Source organism: Pleurodeles waltl, chromosome 1_1, assembly GCF_031143425.1.
Source record: "Pleurodeles waltl isolate 20211129_DDA chromosome 1_1, aPleWal1.hap1.20221129, whole genome shotgun sequence".
In the NCBI taxonomy this organism is placed as follows: domain Eukaryota; kingdom Metazoa; phylum Chordata; class Amphibia; order Caudata; family Salamandridae; genus Pleurodeles; species Pleurodeles waltl.
This window is the reverse complement of record NC_090436.1, coordinates 935,577,542-935,604,899: the sequence shown is the minus strand read 5'-3', so window position 1 is coordinate 935,604,899 and position 27,358 is coordinate 935,577,542.

The window sequence follows — 27,358 nt, the reverse complement described above, 5'->3', positions numbered from 1 at the left end:
GAGAAATGTGCTAAAGCATTCAAACAGTGCGGTTGATATTGAGCAGCCCATTAGCAGCGCCCTATCCACATATCACTTCCCTTTGAAGTGCATCCCCAAGAGCTGAAAGTCATCCAGATGATCCCGAGCCAGTCAAAGTTGACTTCACATTGCCCTTTGCCATCATTGCTCCCTGGCCCGCCGTCATCACCAGTGGCATGGCCACATCCACTGAGGAATATGACTCCAATGTCAAGCCATCTGAAATGGAATCATTAACTGATACTTGCTACTGCCCGGAGAAGTGCTGGATCAACCAAAACTGCTCTTGTTCCTTCTTGGACACCGCACCAACTGGCAACATAATCAAATATTCTATTGGCCAGTCTTCAAAGGGGCCAGCCAAAACCTCCTGGTCCAATTTGTCCTGCACTGCCTTCTTATCGTCCCTCGTGGACCACAAATTGTCTGTTCCCTTGGTCTCTTTGCCAGCTCATATTCTTTTTTTTAGATCTATCCTTTGCGCATACCTCCCTAATAATAGTGTGAGCATTTCAACATATTCCCCTTTCCATATTTTTTCCTTAGCCGCCAACATCAGATGTGCCCCCAATGGCCTTGTTCATACCTATATAGGGCAGCCTCCTAATCTTGAGCTCCTTGCTCTTCAGACCCTTCTTCTCCCCCTTCCCTTCTGTACTCCCTTCTGCACAGCCTCCGTACCTACCCCTACATTTGCTACATACCTGCCTTTACTCAGCTGCTCGCCTGCCCCCATGTACAACCCCTGCGTCCATACCCATGGACACAATGACCGAACCCACACCAGTATCCTGACCCTTACCTGGCTCCGAGGTCAGTGTCCGTACAGCTGCTTGCCTCCTCACCAGTGGCCTCCGATTACCCATCAGAGAACTCTGCTGGTCCCCACTCATCTGCATCACATTAAATAGGAACACGATAGTGGAATCCACCGCTCTCCCCTCCTGTGCACTAACCCGTTCTTCACGGGTTTTTCACTGTCCCGCACCTTGCATTCCTCAAGCCCTTCCTCCTCATAATCTACACACTCATAGTGTCCTCCACTTCTGCCCAGCTCAGACCGGCCTGCATGCTGTGGATTTACCAATGACCTTGTGTGGGGCATGGGCCGACACCCATACCCACCATACCGTTCTGCTGACACCACCTGTCTATCCATTGTACCAAAGCTGCCAGAGGCCATCCTTGACCTTCCCATTGGTTGAGTAAACGAGGTCATACCGGACCTACTTCTGCCAGCTGCGGCTAGCTCCCCGCAGACATCTAACAAACTACACTGGGCCCAGCCATCTCTTCACCTTTGTGCCCTTGAGCTGCACCAAGCTCAACCGAGTCTGGAACCTGACAACACTCCTCACCCTGCAGAAAAGAAGTCAGGACTGGTGTACTTGCTTTCTGTGCCTTCCTGTTTTGTACCTCCTCCACTTCGGGGGCCCAAGACCACCAACCTTGCTCCATACTGAGCCCAGCCCTCCCTGGATACCACCCTCCAACAACCTCCCTCCCGCAACTGAAATGCAACCCACCATGGGCCTCCCCTGATACCTGCAGGTGTGCCTCCCATCGTCCTTCTCCCCGCTCCACTCCAACATGACCTCAACAAACGCAGATGTGGGGCCCTTGGCCTGAAGTTGGAGGGATCCTAGCCACGTCACTCTTGCCTGCCTGGCTGTAGACCATCAATAAATCTGCCCAGAACCCTGTCTGCTGCACCCTTCAGTGTCCTCCCCATGCCAAGGCTCACCTGCCGCCCAGCCTGCCCACACCCCCAGCACCTTGCTTCTGCGATTATGTCAATTTATGCCTTTTAACTGCTACAAGAAAAGGGGGCACCAAATACCTGCACTAAAGTCTTCCTGCCACCAGGTCACCTGCATGACAAGGTGAGCTTCAAAACAGCCCCTATATCTCCGTTGGCTACTGTGGGCTACACAAAATGGCAGTTGCAGGACAGCTCCACTCTCCCAAGACCCATGGGGGGAGGATGGCAGAGGAGGCAGACCTCCCTGTGGCTGACTACCCCGCAGATCCCAATTGACAGAACATGCTTGTGAGACCAAAAGTGGCAAACACAGATGCACAGAACTACAGAACATCAACTGTCAGACATTCCACCGCTGAGTCACCATAAGGGCAAAGTGGTCAACTACAATGGCATAGAATTGTAGTTTATACTACAAACACAGTAATTTTACCTTTTAGCTTTCAGAACAGGTGTTTTCATATTCATTAGCAGATTTTTGAAAAGTCATTCACTCATCGAGAAATCGGCAAAAAACTTTTTTGAATCAGCTATATAGGAAAACTCCTAAATCAGTCTGGTGGAAACTGCGCCTCAGTGTTTGACCGATTGTACACGCCCGAATAAATTAGCCAAACATGACTGCACGGGCCACAATTTTTATAATGCAAGACCCCCAGTTGAGAGCAGTCCACTCCTCAGTCTGCAGCTTGTTTGAATCCAAAGATTAATATGATAACAACTAATCTTTTACCATGATTTTCTTCCAAAATGTTAACTGCAATTTATTTTCGCGAAAGCACCCCTCAGAGAACAAAAGCAATAAACAGGTGAAGTGTGTCTGCCCTGAACTACTCCTCGAACAACATGAATTTTAACCTGGTGATGTTGTGTCTCTGGGTTTAGCCCGTTCAGATCTGATTGTCAATCTCTGGCAGACTTTGCATGAGAGAATAACTGGGATGTGTACACAACAACATTATATACAATCTAAGAACTCCGTGTGGCGTTTATCTTTTATAGCTAAGTCTACCTCTAACTTATTATCAACACTAGAACATTGAATCCTCTCTCATAACATTTATTAATATGTCTCTTGCTCTTTATATCTCACCTGGAACACAATTTTAGATGTGTCTACTCTGAGTGGCTAAAGCCTAAAATGTGTATCATGTGTCCACTACTAGTGATCATCACTAGCGAACAACACGTGTTTAAATATGTCATAAAAATGTTTTGTCCTATAATGAATTCATATTATATTCTATGAATAATCTTAACTCTGCTTTTTACAATGTGTGAAGTTTTCTCATTTTAATTAGCTAAACAATGATGGATTGACTACAAGTTCTTCTTTAAAGTTTTAGGTTGCTTGGATGAGAATGGGCTGACTGTCACAAGAGAAAAGTGGTGTTTTTGTGGGGGGGGATGGATATATACCTGGAGCAAACTATCTGTTAAAGGCATATGTCAAAAACTTGAATTTGTGAACTCCTTTATTAAGGTCCTGACACCCAAGATTAAGGACCAGTTACACTCCTTTTTGGGACTATTGTTCGAAGTATGTTCATAACTTTCCTAGTTTAGTGACCGTTTGAGAACCCTTTAGAAGGGGCCTATCAGTCTGCTTTTGAATCCATCAAGAACATCAAGAAACAGAGTATTTTGATGTCACAAAGAAAATTGTGCTTTCCACTGATGCTTATTTACTAAAGTTAGGAGCTGAGCTGATCCAGAGAGTATGAGGAAGATAGGGAGGCTGCTTTTGACTCTAATGTGATCTAGGGCACAGAAGTTATTTACTCTGTTATAGAATGACAGGCATCAGCATGCACATGGAGTAATCTTCATTAGAAGTTTTATCGTTAGAGAGTTCCTTTCACTGTTCACAGTGACCACAAACCATTGATAAATCTGTTCACCTATAGCGGTAGTGAGCATGTGTAAGAAATTGGGTTATTGGTTGAGAAATGTGAAAGCACCACTAAGGCAACAACCCCAATCTTTGTGACGGTGAACTACAAAAGTCAATAAATTTACCCGTGCTTAACCCGGATAGCTTGGCACAAAGCAATCATGATTAACTTAAAAGCAATGTGTAAAGTATGAATGCATCATAGTAACAGTAATAAGGTGAAAACCCAACATAAGAAAAATTCCATACAAATTATGAAAAATAGAGTGTATTGTAATAAATGATACCAGAACAACAAAAATGTAATCAGTAGAACAGGAGAGCTGCAATTTCAAGCTTTTATGTAATGCCGAAAATCACAAAGCGCCAACGGTGTTTGTCTGGACACACTGGATCACAACAAAGTCACAAGCTCAGGCCGACTGTGATGAAGTGCAGGCTGGATATAAGATCGAGTTTGGCCTGCTAGAGAGTTTAGCTGCTTGTACTTGGGCTGGGATGTGAGGGTCTGCATTGTGCTGTGTCAAGTTGCATAATTTGCAATGGAGCCGTCAATTGGGTGCTGCGTCGAGTTGTCGCTCTGCATCGGTTCCAAAGAGGCTGCCAACCAGGAGCTGTGAGGTGCTGCGTAGTGAGATCCCGGGTTGACTTCAGTTGGGTGGGGGTGGCTGGCGTCACCTCTTGGGAATCAGGAGTCACTCTTGCAGAAGGGCACAGGCAGGACCCCTTTGGGTCTAGTCAACTAGGCAAATGTAGGACAGGTTTCTGTAAGTTATGTTACTGTAGTTCTCACAGAAGGCCAGACAGCTAGCCTTCGGTGTCACTCTGATAGTCTTGGGTTCAAAGAGCAGGTCCAGGCTTCCTTCTGGTGGTAGGACATTCCTTCTTTTGAGCCTTACGCGGGTCTAGCAGTAATCTGAGGTTCCAAAATGTATAACTAGTGCCACCATTTGAATGGTGGGTTGGGGGGAGACTCCCTGTGCTTCCACCTCCTCTGGTTCTGGAAAATTCCTAACTCCCCTAAAGTGTCATTTTAAGAATTGTGAGGTAAAATCAGACTTTACCATTAACAAGGCTTTAATATTGCAATTCAGTTGAATGTAAACACAACTTATATTTGCGAGCAGAAACGAAAATGATCACTTAATAAGGTAACCCACATGTTATAGGCCTTGGGATAGTGAAAAATGACTGTAGGAGTTTTTGATTATCAGGACATATGAAACTTTTGTATTATTTACTTTGCATTCAGCACCAAAGACAGCCCTCCATTAATGTTCCAGCTTCTTGAAGCCCAGTTTAGCATTTTAAGGGATGCATTCATGAAATCAATTACGCTTAATGAATTAATTCAGGGAAAATTAATCATTTTATTTTGCAAGATATTAAAAGTGCCTAATTCCCTTTCTCGTTGTAATTAGTAAATTTAGGGTATTATTGCCACCATTGAGACACTGAGCCGTTCATATACACTGAGGGCTCCAATGATAAAGGTAGAGATCATGTTCTTTCCCTGGTACCGCAGTAGTGTGTCACATTTTAAGAGGGACACACCAGGAACATACTTGTCACTGCCATTTTGGGCTGCACACATGAGCCGCTGATTGTATGCCACAACCCACTTATTACAAACAGTTAACATTTGTTTACACTACTGCTGCTCAGATTCTTTAAATGCCAAGGTTCGATTCACAGCACCTGGAATGATTTACTTACATCTAACGATTTCTCACCATATTTAATATTTAGTTTCTTTTCCCCCAGTTTCCATATACACCCCTGCTGAAATTATATCTTCCACTAACTTTTGTTTTTTGTGTATGTTTGCACAAACGGCTATATTTATGCAACATTATTGAGAGGAAGTAAGGAGATAAATGTAGAAACGGGAAATGAGTCCTTTCAGTTTAAAGGAGTCTGAGTTATAAGCGGAAGATAGTATTTAGGCTTTAGTAACCTGTATTTTCAAGAAGGTAGACAGACTTTATTCTTTCTCAAAGTGGACGCTTCTGACTCTGGTGTTGTAAGCATCAGCAATAAATGTTTTCTGCATGAAAATGTGCTTTGAAAAAATGGCAGCATGCTATCTCTGGTAGGTCATATTTCTAACTAAACAATGACAAGTCATGTTGGCCTAAACATTTCAGTGGACGACTCACAGCTGAAAATGTTTTCTTAGGCTCATAGTATTATTACAATCTTCCACTGCGTACTTGCTCTGTTAAATTGAATAAACTAAAGTGTGGGAAATGTAGTTTGTGTCTGGCTATCAAACAAAATAGTTCAAACTGGTGGTCTCGTCGCTAAATTTTTAAATTAAACAGGCACCCAGAAGTAAGCTGGTCGGACCTAGAAATATGTCTGTTATTTAGGCCCTTTTAAAAGGTTAAACGAGTGGAGCCTTTCCTTAATATTGTTATATATGTGAGCTTCTTTTCAGGTAAGGAGGCTCATTAGAATAGAGGTATGTATCAGAGACTCGGTGCTGGATTTAAACGTGTGTTGCAGTATTCATGGGTTACAACTATTTGCTTTTTATTCTATGAACTGTAGCTCATAAATTGCTCAGCTTAGCTAATTTGCATCATTATATTCTTTATCACAATCTTGAAGGATGTGCATGTTTCTTATTTTATTTGGGGCTGGTTTTTGGTGTTTATGAAAGCAAAATTCGAGGTGTATATTTCACAGTGATTTAAACTGAAATTTAGAAGTGCAAGATACTCGCTCTTTGAGTACCTGTTTGCTCCTTAGAGTCGCTGGCAATATCCCATTAAGTGTTTTGTAGCAGTGCTGAGAAATTCCGGCATTTTCACTTTTAAATTAAAGAAGTGCAGGTACTCAGTACCAAACGGTACATGCCCATTTACCTAAATTTAAAGTCTTCTTTATTTTTTATGGGCGAGCGCAAAGCGCTCCATCCCATGCTTTAATCTCTCTTTGGGCTTCTAACTACGCCCATGTCACGTCAGTCACTTACATTGGTTTGTGGGCTTGACTTTTAAATTCTGCTTGCTTTCATTTGTGAAAGGCATGCATACGTCATGCCGTTTCTGGTGTTTAGCCCACCCACACAGCACCTGTAAACTACTCAAACCATTCGAGGCTCGATGTTTTCAGCATGGTTTCCGGACTACTTTATCTTTTTATCTTCCACGCAGCGCGATCGTGCTGGGGTTGACATAGCACAATTGCGCTCAGTTTTTCCGTTTTCAATTTCAGCGCAATCGCGCTGCATTTTACATAGCACGACCCCGCTGTGTTTTTTTTCTTGTAATTTGTGTGGCAGGAAAAGTCCGGTTAGGAATTTACAACGCTAGTAGTTCTAACTCGAGCAAATGCGAGACCCGTTGCATTGCAAATACTTGTTTCTACTGCAATGAAGTGCTGACTGCCGTAAAAGGAAATGATGCAAAAAAGTTCACACTTCAGATGTGTAATATATTGCGAAATGGCACAGCGAAGCATCTTCCACCACTAATAAAGTTCCTGAAATTAGGTCCTAAAAAGCTTCAACGGGACAGCCTATCAGCAGTACAATCATGCCTCCGAGGGAGAATGCAGGCTAAGTGACTGCATTGTGGGATATCTGAAGGTGTGCGCAGGTGTTTGTTCAACTGGATGTACTTTTTTTGATATGTGACCTACAGGCCATTAGCTGCAACAGTTGTGACTGTGATTGCAGGTCGTGTGCACCAGCATTCATTTTTAGGGCTGGGTCTTATTTTTCATCATCTGACTATGAGGCCTAGCAAGTGATGGATCAGATATGTTAATTAAGACATTTCTAATGACTTGTGTGTGTTTACTAATGAGAAAAATGCATAGAGAAATTAATTGTAGAAAAATAATGTATGTGTTTTAAAATGTGCCCTAGGGGAGTGATCTCCATGTATACTAAAAGAAATAAAAGATGCAAAAGAATGAAAAACCTATGAGAAAAAAATGTACTAATATGTCATTACGAATTGTATAACCTATGTTTTATATTAAATCATATTTTTAAATTAGCCGGTCGAAGGGCCTGGTTTCACTGGGTCTCGCTTGCTCTGAACATGGAGAATTCGAATGCCTCGCAAAGGACTGGTAACTGGAGATGGAGATCTTGAACCGCTCAGAGTTCAGGCCACTTAGCTAGAACATTCTGCAAATGTACCAACGGACAGGAGATGATGAAGACAATTTGATACAATTATGTGTAGTGTAGGCTAAATGTACTTTCCCGGGACTTGAACAATAGAGGCACTGACTGAAGAATCGTGTGCAGCAATTTTGTTACCTGAAGAGCCGGGGGATGTTCTCATCGCAAGAAGAACCAATCAATTTTATGGGACACAAGACATATGCAAACTCAAAGATTTGGTAAACAAAAACTATAGGTTAGAGTCATAACTTCCGATAGACTGACCAATTGGCCAGTGGGATGGTCTGGGAGACCCTAATAAAAAGTCATGACAAAGGGTGCGGATTCAGAACTGTGAGTAAAAAGTTGATAACGTCAGATGCTGTCCGAGGTGCTGATATTGGGATCATACTCTGTGAGCCAGAACTGTTGCTGACTATTCTTGACCTGGAGACGAAGACTGACTTGTTTCTGATCCATCCTGGATAGGTAAGTATGAAATGTGACTGATGATTTCGTACCTTTCCTTCTAGGTACCAACTGCGCTGTTTTAGAGATTCACTCTTAGGTAGATTTTTCCAAATTAATGTTTTTCCCTAAACTGTTTTCGCATGAAGACCCCCATGCTAATGATAATCTTGGTTAGGTAGGCTGTTAGGGGTGACGTAGACAATGACAAATGACTGACAAACTTTATTGCTGAGTTACATTGTTAATGCTAATATTCTTAGCTTCGGATGTTGCTTTGTCGCATATGTTTTCTTCAAGAGATAATGTCTTTTAACTGATGAATTAATAAAGAGTTAATTTGAATAAACTTTGAACTAACAGATGACTTAGAATTGTAAGCAATAGGGAGTAAAACTTGTTAACCCTTATCATGAGTAGTGGTTATTTCTTATTAGTATGATTTCTATTGTAGTTTCATAAGTGTTTATCTTGTTTACTGATGTTGATCCTTGGTTCAGTGGTCACTGCATGACTAGGATACTCCATGCGATTCAAAAGGTTCATCAACCTATACGCGTCCCCTTGTAAGTGTACTTACTAAGGACCGGGCGCGCTAGCACAAGCAAGAGGCAAAGGGAGAAAGAAAGAGAAGGATAAAATATTAAAAGGGTAAAGAGGGGATGACAGTAACCTGCAAGAATGAGAGAGAGACTGGAAGTGTATGGTGGTGAAAAAAAGGCATAAGGTTGTATCAAGGCCAGGGAAATTTGGTATTTAGCAATCGCTGCATTTAGCGGCATGAGGGTAGCCAGAAAAATATAAATAATCTCCATGTTGAATACTATCTCAAGTAACACTTGGTGAATGAGTGAGCCCGGCACTCTTTCGGTTGCCTCTATGAGAATATCCTGAAAATCCCCTGGCCAAGTTTACACCTACATTTTCAGTAAGTTTGCTCATCCATCTGTCCTTCCTTTCTTCTCTCATTCATTCTTCTCTTCAAACATACATCCTTCCTTTCATTCATCCCAATCCCATCTATCAGCCATCTATTCTTACTTCTGCCCATCCATCTGTAGTTCTTTCCATCAATCCATCTTTCTCTCATCCAACCATAACCCTTACTCCTCTCATCAATTCATCATCCTTACTTCAGTTCAACCTTCTTTACATCCTTCACTCCATTTCACACAGTTATCCACCTCCTGTAGGAGGCTGGCCTGGTTTATAGTGGGTACCTAAGGTACTTACACCTTATTCCAGGTCCAGTTATCCCTTATTAGTGAAATGTAGGCAGTGTCTAGCAGCTTAGGCTGTCTAGGGGTAGCTGTAGTAGAGCAGACAAGGCTGAACTAGGACACATGCAAAGCTCTTGCAATACCACTATAGTCCCACAGTACTTATACACAATAAAATACAATACTCAGTGTTACAAAAAATAAAGGTACCGTATTTATCGGCGTATAACACGCACCGGCGTATAACACGCACCTCATTTTAAGAGGACATTTCAGAAAAAAAAACCTTAACATTATATCGGCGTATAACACGCACACATCATTTGCCCCCTATTTTCAGGGAGAAAAAGTGCGTGTTATACGCCGATAAATACGGTATTTTATTTTAGTGACACAAGGCCAAAAATATCTTAGAGGCACTACTCTTTCTATACACTAGTAACCAAAATCAGGTAAGTAAACAGTCATAGAATAGTGCAAACAGTGAAAACACAACAGATTGTAATGGGCCTAGGGGCAACACAAACCATATACTAAAATCGTGGAATGTGAAAGTCGGATTCCCCCCTAGGCAAGTGTAGTGTGTAGAGGGGCGCTGGGAGTGTGAGAAAACACCAAAGATAAGTAAAGTACCCCACCTCAGAGCCCAGTAAAACAGGAGTAAAGTATAGCAAGTTTCCTCTGAACACACTAGAAGTCGTTGTGAAGGATTATGCAAGAACCAAGCATGACTGCAAGAAACGAACAATGGGTTCCTGGACCTGAAGACCCGTGGAGAGAGGAGACCAAGTCCAGAACTCGATGAAGAGTTCAGGAAGAACAGGAGCCCCTGCCAACCTGGAAGGAGTTGCAAAAGTGGATTCTCTGGTTGGAAGAAAAGTACAGAAATGCACAAAAGAAGATAGCTGCGGGTTCCTGCTTGGTGCAAAAGATTTCCCAAGTTGAGTTATTGGATGCATACTGTTTGCGTCGCTGGATTCCACCAACAAGCATTGGTTCATGCAAGAACGTGTTTTGAGTCAGAGGAGCTGCCCGGACCCAGGAGGGTCCCTCAGAAGACCTGACAGCACCCACAGGAGGCCCAGGACATGGGAACAAAGGAGTTGCAAAGTGCGGTCATCTCAGCGCTACACAGAGGGATCCCACACCGCCGGAGAACAACTCAGGGAGCTGAGCATCGCAGGATAGAGTTCTGGGGACCTCGACTACGTTGTGCATGAAGAACTTTTGGAAGAAGTGCACAGAAGCCCAAGGAGCTGTAGAGGACGCAATGCACACAGGTACTGTCTGGCACGGCCCTTACCTCCACCAATTTTGGACAGCATGGCTTTTTGGACCCTCGGGATCACTTCGGTCCACCACCTGTATTCCAGGGCTCATGCTCGTTGACAGGAGAGGAGTCCCAGAGTACCGGTCATCGTCGCAGAGAGGTACCTGCTGAAGCAGGGAAGTGACTCCATCACTCCACAGGATATTCCTTTGATTCTTCTGGTGCAGTTTGTGAAGACAGGCAGTCCTCAGAGTGTGCACAACCTAGAAACTATTGCAATTGCTGGCTGGAGCTGAAGTTAGAGGTCACAGTAGCCTTCCTGGATACTTTGTTGCAGTTACAGTGGTTCCTGGAGCAGTCTGCAGTTGATCCGACAGTCCGAAGCTGAAGCAGAGAATGCATAAGAGTCCTGGTGGAGTATTGCAAACCGAATCTGAAGAAACACCCAGAGGAGAGACCCTAAATAGCCCTGAGAGGGGGATTGGCTACCTACCCAGGTCTGTGAGGTGGCAGCAGCTGGGGCTGCAGTGGAAACCTCAGAGAGCTGGTTTAGCAGTCCTGGGGGTCCAAGGTGGAGCCCCCAGGTTGCCTTGAATTGGCCCCCAGTACCAGATTTGGATTGGGGGTTCAATTACACAATCTTAGACACCTCAAATGGTCATATTCAGAGTTACTATTGTGAAGCTACATATATGTATTAACATATATGTAGTGCAGTCTTATAATGGTGTCCCCGCACTCACGAAGTCTGGTAAATTGGCCCTGGACAACGTGGGGGCACCTTTGCTAGTGCAAGGGTGCCCTCACACAAAGTAACTTTGCACCTAGCCTTCAGTAAATGAAGGTTAGCCATATAGGTGACTTATAAGTTACCTGGTGCAGTGAAAAATGGCTGTGAAATAGTGTGTGCACTATTTCACTCAGGCTGCAGTGGCAGTCCTGAAGGAGTGTTTGTATGAGCTCCTTATGGGTGGAAAAAGAAATGCTGCAGCCCATAAGGATCTCCTGGAACCCCAATGCCCTGGGTTCCTAGGTACCATATTCTATGGACTTATAAGGGAGGTGGGTCCAGTGTGGCAATTATAATTGGTATATGGAGTCACTAAACTATAGTGACAAATTTGGTAAACAGAGCATTAGCACTGGAGTTCTAATTAGGAGAACTCCAGTGACACAGTCGAGCATAATGACAAAACATATAGGCCACAAACTATGAGCACTGGGGTCCTGGCTAGCAGGATCCCAGTGAGACAGTAAAAACACACTGACAAACAGGCAGGAATTGGGGGTAACATGCCAAGAAAGATGGTACTATCCTACACCTCCCCACTGATGACCCATTCTCTTTATCCTTCCATCCACCTGTGTCCACCAATTCATCCACCCAGCTGTCTATTCATCCATTTCTCCATCCATCCATCCCTCCTTTCTTTCCTTTTATGTTCTTGTTGCTTTGTTCCCTATTCCCTGAGCTCTGTCATGCTTTTCATCCGAGTGTCTCCCATCAAAATTTAGAGACACTCTTAAAGGTTCAATGTCAGGCTTACTGCCCAGTGTCACCCATTCTCTGTTTAAGCTGCTCAAGTGCAAGATTTATAACGCCCTGCTCTGTAGTGATGGCAATGGCCTTCTAAGAAATCAAAGCCATCATTGGTGATGCGGTGTAGGGCGTTTTGTGATGTAGCCAGTATATACATTTCCTCAAGCCTCTGAGATCATAGCCTCTACTCTTTTTTGTCCACCACCCTGTTGCTGTCTTTCTGTATCTCCAGCTCCAGTCAGCCTCTAGTCCACCGTGCCACATGTGTAGTTGCTAGATCAGATAAATCATTCTTCTTGAATTAAGTTTTGTAAACTAACTTCTCCCTCTTTCTATGTCTGCATCTAGTGGGATAGCAAGTAGAAGTGAGAGTTCAGGTCTGTGAAGAATTGAGAAAAAGGGGTCCTCTACTTCCATCACAATGGAAACAAGCCAGCAGATGGACAACTTGCACTGTAAACATGAGAAGCTTGAATGAGCCTAATCTGGAGATCCAAGTGTTAAATGCTGTTCGGCCAACTGTGAGTTATTGAGCGGTAGCTGTGAAGGTGCTGATGACTACTCGCTAAACAAACAACCCCTTCTACTGCCAAGTGAAGTGGTGATGAGTTGTGAGATTTCAGCTGTGCTCCTTTTGACCTACAACACCTGCTACCAGGTCAGGAACAAATCTGACAAAGGAGAATTACAGAGTCCCCATGGAATCAGACACTTGGAGCCTGGATATGCTAGCAGGGAAAAACAACCCCAGGTGTACCCCTTGCAGGCTGTTTCTGTGTTCATTACACAGTGAATGCGCAGGCTTAGTTTAGTTCATAGTGGGGTAACAATAACAGAATTCCGTCTTCGAGGCATAATAAGAAAAAGTAAAATAATACCTAACAGCAATAGATAATAAAATAATAAGCAACAAAAGAATGTACTAAACATAAAATCGCATTGACAACAGAGGTTTAACTTGTAAGAAGGAAGGAGGAAAACCGAGCCAGTGCTTGCTAGCAGGTGAAGGGTGATCGTGACTGGGAGTGAAGAGAAAGTCAGTTCTCATGATTGAAGCAGGCACAGTTTAAGCTTCTGGTTTTTAGTTTGAAGGTTGAGAAAATGCACGGTTCGCTCCCCAAAATGCGGAGACTGCAGTATAACATGGCAAAGATTTAACTCTTATCAGGGACCATTTCATTTAAAAATCGCAAGGTTTTCATGCAGATTCGTGTGAAGATGCTTGACTGATTAGTAATAGGAGAAAAAGTGTAAGAAATATTTGTAGGAGGCTGGCCTGGTTTGTAGTGGGTACCTTGGGTACTTACACCTTATACCAGGTCCAGTTATCCCTTATTAGTGAAGTAGTAGTGTTCTGACACCTTAGGCTGATAGAGGTAGCTATAGCAGAGCAGCTTAGACTGAACTAGGAGGCATGCAAAGCTCATGCAATACCACTTATAGTTACACAGTACTTATACACAAGTAAAGACAATACTCAGTGTTACCAAAAATAAAGGTATTTTTTGGGGTGACAGAGTACCAAAAATATCTTAGAGACAATACTCCTTCTGGAGGTAAGTATTATACACAATCTATACACTAGACACCAAAATTAGGCAAGTAAATAGTCATAGAACAATGCAAACAGTTGGAAATCCTATAGAATGCGATGGGAGAAAATAGGTTGAGGGAGCAACACAAACCATATACTAAGAAAATGGAATGTGAATCACAGGTTCCCCCCTAGACAAGTGTAGTGTGTGCAGAATCGCTGGGAGAGTAAGAATACAGTAAAGGTAAGTAAATTACCCCACTCCAGGGCCCAGAAAAGCAGGAGTAAAGTACTGCAAGTTTCCTTAGGACACACTTCACCTCGTTTTTGGGATTTTGCAACAGCCAACCAAGTCTGCAAAGAGCAACTTCTAGAATACTGGACCTGAAGACCTGCAAAGGAAGGGGACCAAGTCCAGAAGTCGAAAGAAGTTCCAGGAAGGACAGGCGCCCCTGCCAACCCAGAAGAGGGTGCAATAGAAGAGTCCCCGGTTAGTCGAAGACTGCAGGAATGCACCCTAGGAAGATGCCAGTGGGTTCCTGCGTAATGCAAAAGGTGTCCCACTGCGTGAAGATCGTTGCAGACGATCTTCACAAGCCTTGGCTACCACAAAAAGTGCGTTTTTCATCAAAATGGCCCTGGATGGACCCAGGAGGGACCTCGGGCCTCAACTCTGTGTGAGGAGGAAGAGGGGGCTCTCTGCACTTTAGAGAGCCCTCAGGATGCCAGCCAGCACCCCCAGAAGATGCAGGATCTGGGTTCAAAGGCGGTACAAAATGCGGTTGATGCAGCACAACAAGAGAAGGTCCCACATCGCCAGAGAACAGCTCAGCGAGTTGAACATCGCAGGATGGAGTGCTGAGGACCTGGGCCAGGCTGTGCACGAATAATTTTTGCAAAGAGTGCACAGAGGCCTCAGGAGGCGAAGAAGACACATAGTACACAGAGGTACCATTGTTCTCAGGAAAGGCAAGGTCTTACCTCCTCCAAATTGCATCAGCAGGACCTCAGAACAGTCTGATGATGATGTCCACCCTCTATGTCCTTAGGAGCACACTTGTCAGTGTGAGAGGAGTCCCAGGGTACAAGTCGTCATCTTGGAAGGTGCCTGCTTGGAGCAGGGGAGTGACTCCATCACTCCACGGGATATTTCTTCGGTCCTTCTGGTGTAAGATGAAGACAGGGAGTACCCAGAGCGTGCACACTGTGGAAACTGTTGCAGTTGCTGACCTGGAGCTGAGGTTGCTGAAGAAAAGTGTCTCTTGCAAATACTTTGTTGCAGTTACAGCGTTTCTTGGAGCAGGCTGCAGTTGATCCGAGGACAGAAGAGTCTGAAGTTGTTGCAGAGGATTCCTGAAGGAAACTCACTAGCAGAATCTGAAGAGGACCCACAGGAGAGACCCTAAATAGCCCTGAGAAGGGGATTGGCTACTTTATCAGGTATCGACCTATCAGGTGTGGTCTCTGATGTCACCTGCTGGCACTGGCCACTCAGATCCCTCCAGAGTGCCCCTGCACCTTGCAAAGCAAGATGGCTGAAGTCTGGGACACACTGGAGGAGCTCTGGGCACCACTCCCGGTGTGGTGATGGAAGGGGAGTGGTCATTTCCCTGTCCTTTGTCCAGTTTTGCGCCAGAGCGGGGGAGAAGGGGTCCCTGAACTGGTGTAGAGTGGTTTATGCAAGGAGGGCACTGTCTGTGCCCTTCAAGGCATTTCCAGAGGCTGGGGGAGGCTACCCATCCCCAGCCTATAACACCTATTTCCAAAGGGAGAGGGTGTAACACCCTGGTCTCAGAGGAAATGCTTTGTTCTGCCTTCCTGGGACTGGGCTGCTCAGACCCCAGGATGGCAGAACCCTGTCTGTGAGGTAGCAGCAGCTGTAGCTGCATTGCAAGCCTCAGAGAGCTGGTTTGACAGAACTGGGGGTCCATGGTGGAGCCCCCGGGATGCATGGAATTGGCTCCCAAATACCAAATTTGAATGGGGGGACAATTCCATGATCTTAGACATGTTACATGGCCATATTCGGAGTTACCATTGTGAAGCTACATATAGGTATTGACCTGTATGTAGTGCATGCGTGTAATGGAGTCCCTGCACTCACAAAGTCCGGGAAAATGGCCCTGAACTATGTGGGGGCACCTTTGCTAGTGCAAGGGTGCCCTCAGACTTAGTAACTTTGCACCTAACCTTCAGCAAGTGAAGGTTAGACATATAGGTGAGTTATAAGTTACTTAAGTGCAGTGAAAATGGCTGTGAAATAGTGTGTGCACTATTTCACGCAGGCTGTAATGGCAGTCCTGTGTAAGGGTTTCTCTGAGCTCCTTATGAGTGGCAAAAGAAATGCTGCAGCCCATATGGATCTCCTGGAACCCCAATGCCCTGGGTACCTGGGTACCATATACTAGGGACTTATAAGGGGGGTCCAGTATGCCAATTGAAATTGGTAAATGAAGTCACTGGCCTACAATGACAAATTTAAAAGCAGAGAGAGCATAAGCACTGGGCTTCTGGTTAGCAGAGCCTCAGTGACACAGTTAGGCACTACACAGGCATACATATTAGGCCACACACTATGAGCACTGGGATCCTGGCCAGCAGGAGCTCAGTGAGACAGGCAAAACACACTGACACATAGGTTTTTATCTATGAGCACTGGGGTCCTGGCTAGCAGGATCCCATTGACACAGTAAAAGCACACTGACACACACTCACAAACAGGCCAAAAGCGGAGGTAACCATGCTAGAAAGAGGCTACTTTCTCACAATATTGTAACACTTTGCTATTCAGGACTTCCACACAAGGCTCAGGACTATTGCCTGGATTTGTCGCTTTTTCCTCGGCCAATGCAATTCAGTCATTTTAACAGATATGCATCATTAATTTTTGCCGGGTACGTGCACTGCTCTATTTTGTACTTTTTGTAATTTAGCATGTTTAAAAATATGCCCTGTAAAATTTCAAAAACCAAAAGGCAAGTTTCACAGAGATTGGTTCCTTTCACATGGTTTAGAAAGGGTGAATGAGTCACATTAGGAACAGCGAAGGACTGGCCCAGGGGTACTTTACCACACCTGCTAGTATGTCCACTTTGATAGAACAACTTACCTTGAGTTGAAACCTGGGAATTTATCACAGACATATTGAAAGCCGCCTTAATCCCAATCTGAATCTGTCTGAACAGATCCAACAACATTTTAGTCGTGATCTTTTATAGGGGCTTGCAAGCTGCTGTATAACCTACCTTTTGAGCCTAGGAGTACTCGAAACTGAAATGTCCTGGAACAGAAGGACATAGCTTACCAAAGGAAGAATTTCCAGTTGATTGGAAAAGTCTTGGAAGATCTTGGGACCTGTAGTCTCATTTGCCGGCAAACTTTCTATATGCCAAGGTTCACCTTGTTGACTGCAGTTTGTCCTGAATACAAAGAATACGTCTTAAATTGGTAAAACTGCCTTTTCCAGTCAAACTGTAAAAGCGGTGCAGACTTCCAGTAGAAGACCAAGGAACAGCATAAACTATATCCATCATGCCTACTTCGAGCACCAGTTGCCAAAATATATTCTCACCTGTGAAAATTTTACATTGCAACTTTGACTGATTTAATGAGTCTGCAAATAGAGATTTTCCTAGCCTTGGTGTCTGAAAGGCTAGATTGTATTAAAGACACGGAGGCGAGTATTATGCGCGTTTTTCTAACTATAATAAAATATGGCAGCCAAGAAAAACTACAAATCCCAGAAACCCTGGGAAAAAAACGACCACATTACATCACAAAGGGAACAACCAATGGCACGTCGAGTATGAGCACAACTATCTTGACTGAGAGCAACAAGCCCTCTTTACTTGCGAGAGTCAGTCAGAAGAAGATTCCGAGAGCCAAAAAAGAACCAAATACAAAGTCAATAAGGCAGATAGAAAATCCTTAAAGGAGTCCCATCAGAAACGAAGAAGGAGAAACTGGCCAACAGGAACTTCGGTGCGGCGGAGCCGGATACGGAGAAGCTGAGTGCAAATTAACTGGACGCAGCTGAGCTGGTTGAAGGCAGAGGAACTGCGGAAAAACAACAGGGAGGGTTAATGCAACTGTGGTGGGATAATACTCGCCTCCGTGTCTTTAATAAAATCTAGCCTTTCAGACACCAAGGCTTGGAAAATCTCATTTTTATTACAAGACCGGAGGCTCATATTGTGCTTGTTCAAAGCATGGATATCACATTGTCTAACGGGTGATCAAGAGGTTTAGAATACAATGTTCTAAATGTATTAACGTTTGACCAATCTGCAGATCTGAGAATATCGTGTAAACCAGCCCCTGCTCAAAAGGCTCGAGAGACCTCAGCCACTCTCACCGAATGAGCACCAAACGGAAGAGTAGAGACAACCGCGAGGGCCATGAGCCACCAAACCCATGGGGCCAACGTAGGGGCTGACACAGGCCTATGGGGTTTCTGAAAGGAAATGATTAATTGGGAAGAGGAGATACTTCTGAGATATGCAGTTCGAGAAATGTAAGTCTTTAAACAATTCCCAACACACAATTTGGGTTGAGAGGGGTAAAAAAGGATAATGCACAGATTATAAATTAGTCTTAGTACGCTTATTGACTTGGAAGTAAACACTTAAAGAGGAATATTGAAAAGAGGAAGCATCCAGAGCTTTAACGTCAGATACTCGCTTTATAGACACCAAACACAAAAGCATTTTCAATTTGGCAGACTAATGTTTGAGTGATAGGTCAGCATTATCCGGCCATGCAATAAAAAGGCGAAGAACAGCATTAACATCCCACATAACGTTATATTTAGGAGCCGGAGGCTTAGCAAAACGCACCCCCTTTAAAAGTCGAAAAACCAACAGGTGTTCGCCAATAGGTCGTCCGCCCACTCTGACATGCTCCGAAAAGATCGCAGCTACATCAGGCCAACTTGTAGACCTTTGTTGTGCCTGGAACCCAGAACTGTTGGATAAAATGGACAGCCTCTTCCGTAATTCCTGGGGTTCTCCAGGAAGCCCCGAAACTCTCCAAGCTATGAGACATAGGGAGTTCTCTATGACCAGGCTGTGAGGAAGACACCGAGGGTTCAAGAGCAGATTGGGAAAAGGAGGAATCAGTACAGGAAACTCCAAAGCTAGCTCCAATAGAGTTGGATACCGAGGCTGGGACTGCCAAAAAGGAGTGTCCAGGACCAGGGATGACTGTTGTCTGCGACCCTGAGCTAGAACCTGGGCAATGAGAAGAATCAGAGGAAATGCATAGAGAAGGGAACGAGGCCATGACTGAAGGAAAGCGTCTGTGGCCATCGCAAGAGGATCCGGCCTCCAACTGAAGAAGGAAGGAAGCTTGGTGTTGATGTGAGAAGCAAAGAGGTCTATTGACGCCAAAGACAGAAGAAAGATGATTGAAAACAGAAGAATGAAGACGGCAATCACTTGAGTCATAAATATACCTTGAAAACCAGTCAGCCACCACATTTAGTTTGCCCGGGAGATATTCTGCCCTGACCAAGATGTTCCTCTGGAGACAGAATTCCCACAGGCTTCTGGCCAGTAAAGCCAGGGGTTTGGATCTGGTACCGCCCAGCCAGTTCATGTACCTGACTGCCGACAGGTTGTCCATCCTCAGGAGAACTGTGCACTTTACCCTGTCTTTTATAAAGGACTGGATGGCAAAGGAACCTGCAAGCATCTCTAACCACTTGATGTGCAGTGTTGACTACTTAATGGTCAAACAACAACAAAAGGGAGGGGCATGTGTGGGGAGGTTTGGAGAACAAACTCCTGGTCCTGTGTATAAGACTCCCAATAGTTATCAAATCAAAAATTGTATATATACACAGTTCCAAAAAGGGGTTTCTTTCAAAATGATAGTTCTATATTGAGGTTGGTGGAAAATCAATTTGTTTGAAGCAAGTGCCCTCACTCACCTTTCGGTGACATGCTTCATCATAGGGCTATGCTCCTCATCAGGCCGGCACTGCAATGCCTGACGGGCCCCACAAGGGGGCTCTTTGACGGAGATCTTTTGTAAATGATGAACAACCGGTCAAAAACAGAATAATCTAGGATTAGTATTGAGGTAGTTAAAAATGACTAGAGGTAAAAAATGCAATTTATTAGAATATTGATACCTCTGACATGATTAAAAACGACATGAGGGGAGATAATAAAACGATGTCTAAACTCCCCAGGAGGAAAAAAAGTTATATAATCACTAGGTCTCTCAATGGAGGGTAGTGAAAGTACACACAGGATCCCCTGTGTTACTTTGTTTAATAGGTCAACATGTTTCTTGCTAGTTAGTCAAAAATGATCTACTGCGATTCATCAGGACCATGACATGTACCTAATCCTTAAGCAATTAGAGACCCATAATAGGGAATATCAGATTAACAGGAACCTGAAATATAGAAGAAATAAACAATCGTCAAATATTTTTTTTGTATCAAATATCAATGTGTGACAATGTCCTCATTTTTAAAACCACAAACTCGTGAGAGATCCCTTCGGTGACATGTGACAAAAGCAAATCAGTGAAAAAGAAAACAACACGGCAAAGGTGCCACAATGCTTACCCTCCATATACTAAAGGATGGGCCCCATCGGGGAAAATATCAGGCTTAAGCGGTCCACTATGGTCTAAATACGTATAAAGAAAGAATACCTTAAATTACGACAGAGTGGGGCGTAATGTCACAATGTAGAGTCTAAACATTTATCTAAATGTGACGACAAAGCCATGGGATAATATCAAGACTAAAAACTACCATAACCAGAAAAACACATACATATACATAATCTCATCTTGATAGTCCTAAGTATCTTAAAGATTGTCCTGGAGAAATGCTGGAGCAGTACAAAGTAAAGTGCTAATAATAGAGTCCCAACAGACCTTGATAGGAAAGTTTTTGTAAGGTTGAGCGTTGCTAACAGGTAAACTTGTAACCTGACACAACAACATCCCCGCTAGGCCATAAACTCAGGCCGAGGAAAGGTAAAGGGAAGAAACAAGACATATGCCACACTTATGTGAAAATGCCAAAGCGGTGTCCCAATGAAAAAATCCTAACGCGCGTTAATAATCTTGCTCTGTGGCATAATACACGGGCGAGAGCCGAAAGGGAAAATTAGCATGGGAGAATGTGTAAACCGAGTACCGAAACGTGAATCGTTAAACCGGTACCGGACATGACTAAGGGCAGTGCGAGCGAGCTCCCGCATACTGCCGAGTTTAGTTAACAAGTGGAAAAGTCAAGGATATTACCTGGAGAGGAAGGCGCGCAAGGGAGCTCTCGCGTACTGCCTACTCTCAGAGGTCCCACGTGACTGGACCGTAGTTGATCATTACTCGAGGCAGTGTGCGCAAAAGAATTATCGCGCGCTGCCAAAAGACAATAAAAAATGATGAAGGTCACGAGCCTAGCTTGAAAAGCGAGCGCGCGCTGGGCAGCTCTCGCATATTATCAAATACATTTAGAATTAGAGTCATATAATGCAAGGAACAGTCCATAGTTCCACAAAAGAGACAGTTACTCTCAGTAGTACAGCGTACAATGGTAAACCTATATCGCTCTGTGTATTCCCGGAACGATGAGAGGTATTCAGTGGGTGGAGCTTTTAAAGGGAAGCTGCATACAGTGGAGACAGGAAATAGAAAAAGGACTGTAACCAAGGGAGAGTAATCGACACAAAAAAGGGACACGGAGGCAGCTCCAGCCATATATGAAGGGTAGAATCCCAGAGCAAAAGCAGAGTGGTATCAGAAGAGGCTAATACACTTTGGGATATCTAATCAGAAATGCAAAGGATGTTCATCTCTAAAAATAGAATATAGAAATATATAATCCATAGGAAATTGAGAGAATCAGAACGTAGATAGTATCAAGACCATAGTATGGCAAAAGATATGGAGAAAACATCTCAAGGAGGTCTACAGGACCAAAGAGAGGGGTATAACTACTTATGGATAAAGTTGGTCCAAGGAATCTCATCGTTGAGTCCAGTTATATGAGTCTTCAACCTGAAAACCCAACGTTGTTCTTTCTCAAATAACCTAGTTGCACAGTCTCTATTGTCTCTAATAGTCTCCAAAATAACCCACCGGAGGTCACCAGGAGTGTGGTGTTTCTCAATGTAGTGGTTGGTCAGTTTCGTCGAAGATCTCTTACACCTGATGGTACTACGATATTCATTGATTCATATTTTAACCATTCTAGTTGTCATACCTATGTATTTCAGATCACAAGGGCACATGATCATGTATATGCAATCTTTAGTACGGAAATTAGTATGTGATCTTAATTGCCATTTCCTGGGTTCACCCAGGTCCAGCTCCTGTGTGCTGATGGTAAAAGGGCAAACATTACACCCACCACAGGGGTGGTGTCCTTTGACTCCCAACCATTGCTTAACACCAATGGTGTTAGAGTACTGGCGGGGTGCAGGTCTTATATGGAGTACTAGGTCTTTAATGTTCTGTGTTCTCTTGAAGGAGAATATAGGACGTTCTAATGATTCCCCCGCACTGTTAAGGATAGGCCAATGTCTCTGTACAATGCTCTTGATCTGGTTACTCAGAGGAGTGAATGTGGTCATGCATGTCAGTCTAGATTGCTGAGTACGTGTCGTGTTAGTCAAAAGGGTCTCCCTGGGGATATTCCTGGCTCTTTTCTTAACCCGTCTAATGTTCGAGATAGGGTAGTTCCGTTCACTTAATTTGCAACACAGGGTGTCAGTTTGGGTGTGAAAGTCAGTTGTTTCTGAACAATTGCGTTGTATCCTTGAAAACTGTCCAAAGGGAAGGTTATCTCTCAGTGCTTTAGGATGGTGACTATTGTAGAGTAAAAGGCTGTTCCTATCAGTGGGTTTGTGGAACACAGAGGAATGGAGATACCCCTCCCTTAGTGTAATGCGTAGGTCGAGGAAGGATATCTCTATGTCTGAGATGTTAGTGCTAAAGCGAAGGTGAGTATCTAAAGTATTAATCCAATGAGTAAAGGCTTTCGCTTGTTCTGCATCACCTTTCCAGATCACTAGAATGTCATCTATATAACAACGCCACAGTCTGATATTTGAAAAGAAAGGTTGTGTGGGAGTAAGTATATGACGCTGTTCAAAAGCATACATATACAAACAAGCAAGACTGGGCGCAAAGGTACTCCCCATGGAGGTACCTTGTATCTGATGGAAAAGGCGTTCTTCAATTTGAAAGACGTTTTCTTTGAGAGCCAAACTTGCACATTGCATGATAAAACTGATAGGGGTATTGTAAGTCCATGTATCTGCCTGGAGTATGTCTTCCACTGCAGCAAGAGTTGCCTCCTGTGGTATATTGGTTTATAAAGCCTCCACGTCTAGACATATCAGCATGTCAGTGGTACCTGCGTTGTTGATATCTTCAAGTAGAATCAGGGTGTCCTCGGTGTCTTTCAAGAATGTGGACGTCTTTTGGACAATAGGTTGCAGAAAAAAATCACAAAATTTGAATAGAGGTTCTAGAAGAGATTCTATCCCAGACACTATCGGGCGGCCAGGAGGAGGAGTGCCCTTGTGGATCTTAGGGAGACAGTAGAAATAGGGTATCCTGGGATTTTTTGCATCCAGGAACTCTGCTTCATGCTGGGTAATCCAACCAGCTGATTCTGCTTCTATTATCATCCCACGAATCATGCGTTGTAAACGTGGGGTAGGATCGATCGATATATGTTTGTAATAAGCTCCATCGCTGAGCAATCTGAGGCATTCTTGTTTGTAATCGGTTGTGTCTAGAACCACAGTCGCGCCTCCTTTATCTGCAGGTTTAATGGTGATGTCCAAATTGTGGGATAAGGAATGGATCGCTGTTCGTTCCAGTTTCGAGAGATTCTGAAATGAATGGTGAGGTTCCAGGAGTTGGACTTCATGGTGCACCGCCTTCCCAAAGGTAAGCACTTCTATAGGGAGCGAAGTAGGGGGAGGCATGAAGGTGGAGGGGTTCCTTAGGTTAGTATCACCTCTCAAATCTGTCAAAGGACGGTCTTTTTAAAGAAAAAGTGTAGTCTAATCTTCCGAAACAAGGCTGACATTTCGCAATTTAGACGGAACTGATCCTCCTTAGGAGTTGGTACAAAGCCTAAGCCTTTTTCTAGACCTGCCGTCTCTGGTGGTGGGAGAGTAATACTAGAGAGATTGACGACTAGGGTTTTGTTTTGTGTTGTCACACTGCGGCTCCTGGTAACCATCTGAGGTTCCTCCTGTGCCCAGTGAACGTTTCTGCCTCTCCTTCTGTTTCTGCCTCTCCTTCTGTTTCTGCCTCTGCCCCGGCCTCTTCCTAAAAAAGGATTGAAATTGTACTGTGGCTGTGGTTAAAAAAAAGGTATGGGCATTTGTTGCCAAGGAGGGACCTGTTGGTATGGGAATGGAGGGTTGAAATGCGTAGGGGGAACATAGCAATTCTGGATCGTTCTCTGTCCCTCGTCGCTACTCCAATCATCTGAGCTTGAGCTGTAATGAGATGTTCGGGGTCTCCGTTGTGGAACATCGGTCTCATCTGAGGTCTCAGGGGCTCCCTCATATTGGTAATCATCTTTCGTGTAGGGATAGACTTTTTCCCTACTAAATCGCTTTATGTCTTTCTGAAGTTTGTTGATTTTCTGTCGCGTAAGGTATTCTTTAGTCTCATTAAGTTCCAAGTTAATTTTGGCTAAACGAGATTTAAACTGAGAGAGTTGGACCGTGGCTTTCATGGACGCCTCAGTGATGGAGATCTGGATGGTGATGGAATCAGCCAAACGTTTCGAAGTATTAATAATCAAGACCAACCAGTCCTGAGTACATTTCCATGAAATCTGTGACCAATCTAGTCGGAATTGTAAGTCTTGTAGAAAAATTCTGGGGACATTAGTAACAATCAGACCATTTGGTGAGATGTTGGCCCTTAGATATTCTGTCATGATTGTGCCGTGGAGAACGGTCTTAATGAGTTCTTTCTTTAAAGCAGACAACTTAGTCCAATCTTCCTTGGTACCACTGGAAGGACCACTGCTCTCATCTCCTAAAATGGATGGGGTCTGTAGAATGGCTTGCACCATGTTGTCATCAAAACTGAGACCTTGTAGGTCTGACATGTTCACCACCAGATATAATTTATCGGAGTGAACAAACAACGCCCTGCAGCTCAAAAGCTATGCTAAATCATCAAACAACAACAAAAGGGAGGGGCATGTGTGGGAGGTTCGGAGAACAAACTCCTGGTCCTGTGTATACGACTCCCAAAAGTTATCAAATCAAAAATTGTATATATACACAGGTCTAATGGACCATTAACCGCCAGACGAGAGTTGACCACATCTTGCGCCCCAACCTGTCAGACTTGCATCTGACTCTAAGTCAAGATCTGGGGCAGCAGAGAAAATCGTTCTCCCGTTCCAAGGATCTAAATGACTGAGCCACCAAAGAAGTTCTTCTCAGGATTCGGAATCCAGAACGTCTGGGTCTGAGTAAGCTAGACCCTTGCAAAGGTGATGGATTTTTAATCTTTGCATAGCTCTGTAATGATGAGGCCCCGGAAAAATGGCCTGAATGGAGGAATAAAGAAGGCCCACCAATCGAGCTATTGATCTGAGGGAACAGAGAGGGATGGATAAAGCATGACGTATTTCCTTCTTTATCAAATCCACCTTCTGTTGAGGGAGTTGAAGAATCGAATCGACTGTGTTTACTAAGAACCCAAGGAATACGAGTCGCTGAGCAGGTACGAGGATCGATATTTGAGGGTTTATAAGAAACCCCAGACTTGACAAAAGGTTCTGACAAAGATCCAGATGAGTCAAGAGGCAAGATCTGTTTTGAGCCATAATAAGAAAATCGTCACGATAAACTATCAGTCTGACCCCCTAACTTCTGAGGAAGGCTATTACAGGCTTGAGAATCATGGTAAAGCACCAAGGGGCTGAGAAAAGACCGAAAGGGAGCGTTTTGAATTGGAAGAAAGAATTTTCCCACTGGAACCGAAGAAACTTCCTGTAAGAGGGATGGTTGGGAACCATGAGGTAGCCGTCCTGAAGGTCTGGATGGACCAACCAATCACCCTGATGCAGCGGATCTCTGAGATGAAGGATAGTCTCCATCTTGAAATGGTGGAATACTACGAAATTGTTGAAGAATTTTAGTTTTATGACCGGCCGATGTTTGTTGTTCTTTTTCCGGACAAGAAAGATAGTAATGAGGAAACCTGTAGGGTCGAAGTTGACCCTTTCTATCGCGTGCTTCAGGAATAAAGCTCCTACCTCCTCCTGAACCAGAAGGAACTGATCCTGCCAAAAATGAAGAGGTTGGGGTGGATGAGTCTGAAAGGGACGCTGATATAACTCTGTGCAATAGCCCTGGATAGTTTGAATAACCCAAGGATCCGAAGTGAGAGATAACCAATCATTCAAACAATTTGCTAGTCTGCCTCCTACGGGAGGAAGGCCAGAACTGAAAGTTCTTACCTGCAAGCTGATCTCCCTTGGATTTAAATCCCCTGTTGCGGGCTCCATGGAAACGTCGGGGATAGAACAGGGGTTTGTAACCTTGGTAGAAACCCTGTTGGGAGTCTTGATTGAAGGAGCCTCTGTTGAGATACTGCCCTCTTGATGCATAACGGCTGGCAAATTGACCCCTTCCTTTGCCAGCCCTGCCAAAAACCCGCTGGGAAAAATTATTTTCATAGAAGATTGGGCCTTGTCAATAGAAGCAAAAGTAGACACATCTACTCATCTCCTTAATAAGAGTCTCCAAAAAAAAGGCTTTCAGCTTTAGCACCTTCTTCTTTAGTTGCCAAGGAACTCAGTTTCGGGTCAATCTTTAAAAGAAGACTGTTGCGTCACTTTTGGGAAATGTAGGCATTAGCGTTGCCCAGCATGCAGATTGCTCTGTGTGCCCAATTCAAAAGAGCCTCAGGGTCTATTTGGCTCCCCTCCATCCTTGCCTCTTCAGCCAAATCCAAAATCCTCACTAAAGGACCAATGAGATCCAGAAGTCTGTCCTGGGAATTAGACGAGGCTCTATCGACCCCTTTCTTGTGATCCTTCCCAAACTTAGTGAAGAATCGCAACATGTTGGGATCGATAGCGGGGGTATCAGCCACCATGGAAGGAAGGGCAGGTCTAGGACACTCTAACTTCAACTTGTTTCTATAGGATTTATCCAAAGCATGTCTCAAATAAAACAAAACATATTCAGAGACATGGTCAGAAGGGAACCACTCAGAAGAATTAGTGTGGTGAATTGACGTAGGTTCGAACATGGGTTCCCCAAAATGGTCAACAAGATCATCAGACAATGCCAGGGATGAAATTGTACTGGGAGAAATTTTACACCTTTTCTGCGAAGCCCGTGATTAGAGATGATATGATTGACGTGCAAGCGAGATGCAACATCGTCTAGAATATCATCCCCATCACTGTCCGTATCTCTCAGATTAAGTATATTAAGGGGGGAAGAAGGGAGCCTTGAAGGATCTGCACCAAATTTAATGGAAACGCCTTTGGAAGGCACATAGGA